The sequence below is a fragment of the Oryzias latipes genome, chromosome 9 (assembly GCF_002234675.1).
Source record: "Oryzias latipes chromosome 9, ASM223467v1".
Classification (NCBI taxonomy): domain Eukaryota; kingdom Metazoa; phylum Chordata; class Actinopteri; order Beloniformes; family Adrianichthyidae; genus Oryzias; species Oryzias latipes.
The window spans coordinates 18,132,972-18,138,417 of NC_019867.2; the positions used below are offsets into that span (position 1 = coordinate 18,132,972).

The 5,446-nt window shown below is 43.1% G+C and overlaps 1 long non-coding RNA gene across 1 annotated transcript; it reads right to left on the reverse strand.

Annotated features, from left to right (window-relative positions):
- Nucleotides 1-599: 599 nt before the first annotated feature.
- On the reverse strand, nt 600-1,022 carry LOC111947946. Its single transcript, XR_002873924.1, has 3 exons — nt 988-1,022; nt 780-899; nt 600-671 (listed from the first exon to the last, which is right to left on the reverse strand). It is a non-coding gene; the product is annotated as an uncharacterized LOC111947946 (long non-coding RNA).
- Nucleotides 1,023-5,446: the final 4,424 nt, after the last annotated feature.

A 5,446-nucleotide genomic window follows, 5' to 3' on the forward strand; every position in this document is an offset into this window, starting at 1 on the left:
CCAAGCAGCTGACCGAAGAAGTGCAACAGCTGTTCCTCTGCATAGCTGATAGGGCAAGGAGTCAAGATGGATTTCCCCTAAAAGCAGCACAAAATGTATTTTAATGAGCTGGTTATATTGGTAAGTTTTATCAAGAAGCTGTTATCAGTCAGCTACAAGTGACAACTTTTATTTTTTTAAAAATGCTTTGACATTACAAAGAGAAGAAAAAATGTGCTAAGAGGTAAGAAAAAAAAAGTCCTTGCAGCAGCAGGCCACAAAGAAGACAATACGTCTCAGTAACAAAAACCACATGGTTCCAAGGAGAACATCGTGTTTCACCTTGTTCCGGTTGGCTGAAGCACTGGGACAGGGGAGCAGCAGGGAAAGCGCAGAGCTCTGCAACTCCTTACACACCTGCCACAGGAAGTGCCTGAAAGAGCCACCTGTGCACACACATCAGCAACAGATTTAGAAGAAAAAAACGTGATTCCACGAACGGTCTAGGATACAGACATAAGGACTTCTAACTTGTGCCATGAACTTCTCTCTCCTGTGAAGCGAATATTGAAGGCGTAAGGTTGGGTCTCCTCCGCTGGGCCAGCTTTACACCAAAGCTGGGGATGACGGCACGCAAGATAACTGACGTGCTGCCTGGCAGAAATAGGTGTTTTCTGATGATCTGATCTCACCTGCGGGTTCAAAACCACAATACATCACAAAAGCGTTAACTTAAGTCTGTTTCAATGGACGTTCAAGTAAAAAACGAACAAACATGAAGACGTGAGAGGAACACATACCACCAACAATCTCAAGAGGGTCCAGAGTAATTTCTGGAGCTGCATGGTCAGCTGTTCGCTGCACCGTAGCATTCAATACTCTGTTCATCACAGTGACTTTAGTGTCGTAGAAGATCAAACCTGGTTTCAGGGAACAGGGCAGATGTGAATTTCATAAAGTCCAGGAATGGAGTGAAATCCTTTTCACACATGCAGATATTTTTCTCACCTTTAGCCTCACACAGCAGAGCGGCCAATGCTGTTCTGATATGTGTGTCTGTCTTAGCTCCAACTAGAGGGAGAAAGAAACTCTCCAGGGTGTTGTTGAGCGACTGCCAGGCAAAGCAAAGCGCAGGCGCAAGCTCTCCACAGGCACGTCTGCAACAAACAAATGCAAACAAAACACCAAAACTTAAAAAGGACTGAACCAATAAGAACCTGAACCAGTTTCTCCAGTTTCTACACTCTACAAAACAAAAGACACATTCAGAATGGATTCCTGCAAATCCAACTCTGTCGTAAAAAGAAAGAGCTGGATTCAGTCATTTCCTTTTTTCTGGTGTACAATCTTTTTTTTTTTTTTTGTAATGATGGCTGGCACTTACTGAGCAGACAGGCCACACGGGGATCAGCAGCATCACTGGGGTCCAGGTACACTTCATGGGGGTGCAGTCTGGCTGGCGTGATAGCCAGGTGTCGGCACAGTCTGTTGATGTACTGCACCAACGCCACATCCATCACCAAGCTCCACTTTCGAGAGGCCTTCTGGGCGTGACGAGTATCAATACAAGTGCATCTGAAAATAGAGAGGGATACTTCTAAAGACAGAGCGGAAGTCAAACCAAAAAGGAAAAATTGAGGATATGCATTATTAAAGACTATAAAAAGCATTTGAGAAGATAAAAAAAGACACAAGTGTGTATAAATGAGTGGTGTAATTCTGGTTTAGCAGTAAAACAACATTTTCTTTTAATTAAACAGAGTCTAAATACTCCATCATCACCTAGAGTCACACAAGTGCCTTCCCACAAGTGCTTTGCGTCTACCTTTGGGTTCTTTGATGAGATGGCTAACACCGAGCTTATGGCACACACGACGAAACGCTTGGTTTCCAGGATTGCACCACTGATCAATGTAATCACTGGAGCAGGTCCAGATCAAGTTGTTCAGTGCATCATAACAGGCTCCTTTAAACATGAATTTAGAAAAAAAAAAGCATGATTTAACTGTAATAGCATATTTTTTGAAATGGATTCTTGTTATTAAAGACAAATCTGAGCGCACCAAGTCCTGCCACCTGGGCTCCTCTGCCCAGAGAACTGCCAGGAGCATCGATGAGGTCTGCACGGCTGCTGAACTGACCGTCGGCCAGGTGAAAGACCAGGCTGGAAGCCAAAACTCAAGAAAAGACAACAGTTAATCACAAAGGAAACCAGTTTACAAAGCTGTTAGGTCATTTTAGCTTCCTTTAACCAAAACACGTAAAAGCAGTTTCAGATTTCTGTTTTACTTTCTTTTATCAGAGCAAGGAGCAGGCATCTCTGAGTGAGCCTTACTTTTCAGTGAGGACAGGCTGCTGGTACCTCCAAACAGGGAGCGGGTGGCAGAACTCCCAGAGACACCCGGAGGTGGGACCAGCATTACTAGATAAGTTCCACACACATACATTGGGGTTTTCCTCAGAGTCTTCAGAGGAAGTCCACAGCTAGTGTTGACAGCTATTAGAACACAAAAAAGAAAAGAAAATTTCACAAAAAAATATAGTAAAAGTAATTGAAAAAAAAGGTTTTGTCATGTTCATGTGGCGCTGATTTTGTTGTTCGAGGACAGCTGGAGCCCCAACAACAGCTGAAGCAGGTTTCGCCATGCTAAACGTTTGCTGGTTGCACCAACACGCATCTTTTGGAGAAACACAGCCATGGATCCGTCCTTTTATTACTGTACTATCTTGGATGTAAATATGTGGGAATTACATCAGCCTTTATTTTGTCTGGACATCACTGGAAACACAAATTCATTTAATGGTTTCGTTTCTCAGGTCTGCGTAGCAGCACCTCCGCCTTTGGCGGTCCGGGGGAAAGTTTCGACGAACCGCGGTGCGTCCGAAGCAGGACCGCAGAAGGCCGAAATACTGCTACGTTGTCCCGAGAAGCTGTGTACAATCATCAGGGGAGCACAAACGTCACAAAGCCCTCTCCCCTGCCGCTGACACAAAGCTCCACTGCTCCTGGTGTGTCTGTGCCTCTTAGCAGCCGGACACACGGAGAAAGCACTGACGTCATCGCCCCGCCTCCCCTCTGGAAATGCTTAGTGGAATTGAATTATGAGACACTTTTCGCAAGGGTGGATGTGACAACGCAAATGTAATCCCCTCTTTGCATTTTCATTTTAATTATGAAACAGAATAAGCGGTTTTTAAGTATCAAATGAAAAAGCATTTTGAAGTATTGCTTTTTCATTTTAGTTTTGAGTCATTTGATGCAGTGACATTTTGAAAATTAAAAGGCATTTCTGTTAATTCATTCTAATTGTCAAATTAGACCTTTATAAACGAATTTTGAATGAAGTTTACCAAATAAATCATTTGGCTTCAGAGACAACTGTGACTTGAACAAATCCAATGAAAAAATTTGAAATTCTTGCTTTTTGCAAACAAAACAAAACAAAAAGTTTAAAAAAAAACTGGAATGTTCATTTGAACATTTATCACAAGGGCGGGGGGGGGGGTGACAGCGAAAAGGAAAGAATGTCAGTGTAAAACAAAAAACCCATTCATGTTTAGGTTTTCTAGACAACACCACCATGAGAGATCACAGGGCGTAAAGTCCATTGTTTTTTAATGAGCTGCCACTGTTAGCAGGACAGAGCCTTACAACAAAGAGCACTCTAACCCCTAACCCTCAAATGAGGCAGAACAAAAGGCAGAGACAGTTCTGGTTCGGAAAAGTCAAGGTCAGATGTCACTAGTAAATACAAACGTTCAGGCACCAATATAATCAAATGTATGCTAGTCCTCTGTATTAAAGGGGAAAAAACTTTAGAGTTTGTGAGAAAAATAGCAATATTTCAATCAGTCTGTTAGTTCAGATGAAAACGAAAACTCTGTGCACAGAGCCAGAACGTCTGCTTCAAGCCACAAGTGGAAAAAGTAAAACCACAGTGAAAAGAGACCTAACTTACGACAGAGTTTTAGGGCCACCAAAAAAAAAAAAAGTAAAACGACGTTTTATCTCATAAATCTACGAGATAAAATCTCGTAAATTTCTCGTAAATGAGATCAACAAGGTTCTTCAGTATTTTAAATACACGCTCTGATGAAAACTGAATTTTTGGCATTCTTGTTGCCTTTTTCTAATGATAGAAAAACAAACATAAAGATTAAGCTAAAAATGTTTCTGAGTATCTTTTATTTAAATTGTTGTGAATCAGACGGAAAAAAAGGCTGGTTGAAAAAAGAGCTGATCCATGACGTAAAAGGTACGCTTGGCAGGCCACAAGCTCTCTGCTCCGCAACATGGGAGGGAAAGGGGGGCGGGGTTGCTCCACCCCAACTCTCATGCCCACAATTCAGATGAAATTTCTGATGAACTCTTGCCGCTCTGCAGAAACTATGTCCTAGAAAACGTCACAGGTTTTTGGATTTTGGTAAAAACCGCACAATCATGATTAAAAGACCACTGGGAAACTTTTACAATAGATTAAAAAAATGATCGGCGTAGGTCTTTTAAGAAGGATGAATTTGTTCTGTTAAAAAAGAAGAAATACATACTAGAGAAAAAAAACTAAGAAACTTTGAATAGAATGTCAACCTGGCACATGCAAGAGCCACTAGAGCAGCAGCAGCATTTTCCCTCTGCCTCTGTGTGTGGAGAGCCTGTGAACGTCCCTGCCCGTGAGGCTGGCCTGACTCCTGAGCGCCATCTTCCAGCCAGGAGCACAGGAGTCCTCCAGCCCATTGAGACAGTCGGAGGGTTCTTTGCTGAGGCTGAGAGGCTGGCAATCCCGCAGGCAGGACAGGAGGACTTCAGCCGTGACCCCGCAGAGCGCCGGGTCGCTGCGAGTTTGGGACTGAAGAAGGGGGAAGACTAACAGCAGGCCAACGCGGGAAGTGAAGGGAGCCTGTTCGGGTTGCTGGAGCAGACCTTGTCTTTTGAGCAAGGCTAAGTCTCCTCGTCAGCCCTTCCGGTTCCCTCCCGTTTCTGCTGCTCCTCCAAAGCCAGCTGCCCATTGCGCCCCCCACAGGCCACACAGAGCATGAGGCGGTACTCCCAGCAGACGGGCATATGCGTTGCTCTGATTCCCGCAGACTGCACGAAGGCGCTCTGCAAGTTCTACTGGTTCTTGGTTTCAAATGTCAGAATCTATGGAACAAAACAAAAACAAAGAGAGAAATAAAGTCAAGTATATGTTTATAATAACCTCTGTAAGGTCTGTGATAACAATAATTTAAAAATGACATAGTTCAGTGAAAAGTAAATGATGAATAACAAGGAGGAAGAATTTTTCAGTTGAAAAATTAATACAACTTTTGTAATGAAAAACCAAAAAACGTTTTTTTTTTTACTTTAACATTGTATGGCCCGCTGACGCAACCCGCCTTCCATGCCCAACTCACCGCCCACCTTTGATCAAGGATAGTCAAAGCTGCACATGCTAATTATGCTAACTGTGCTAGTTATGCTAATATG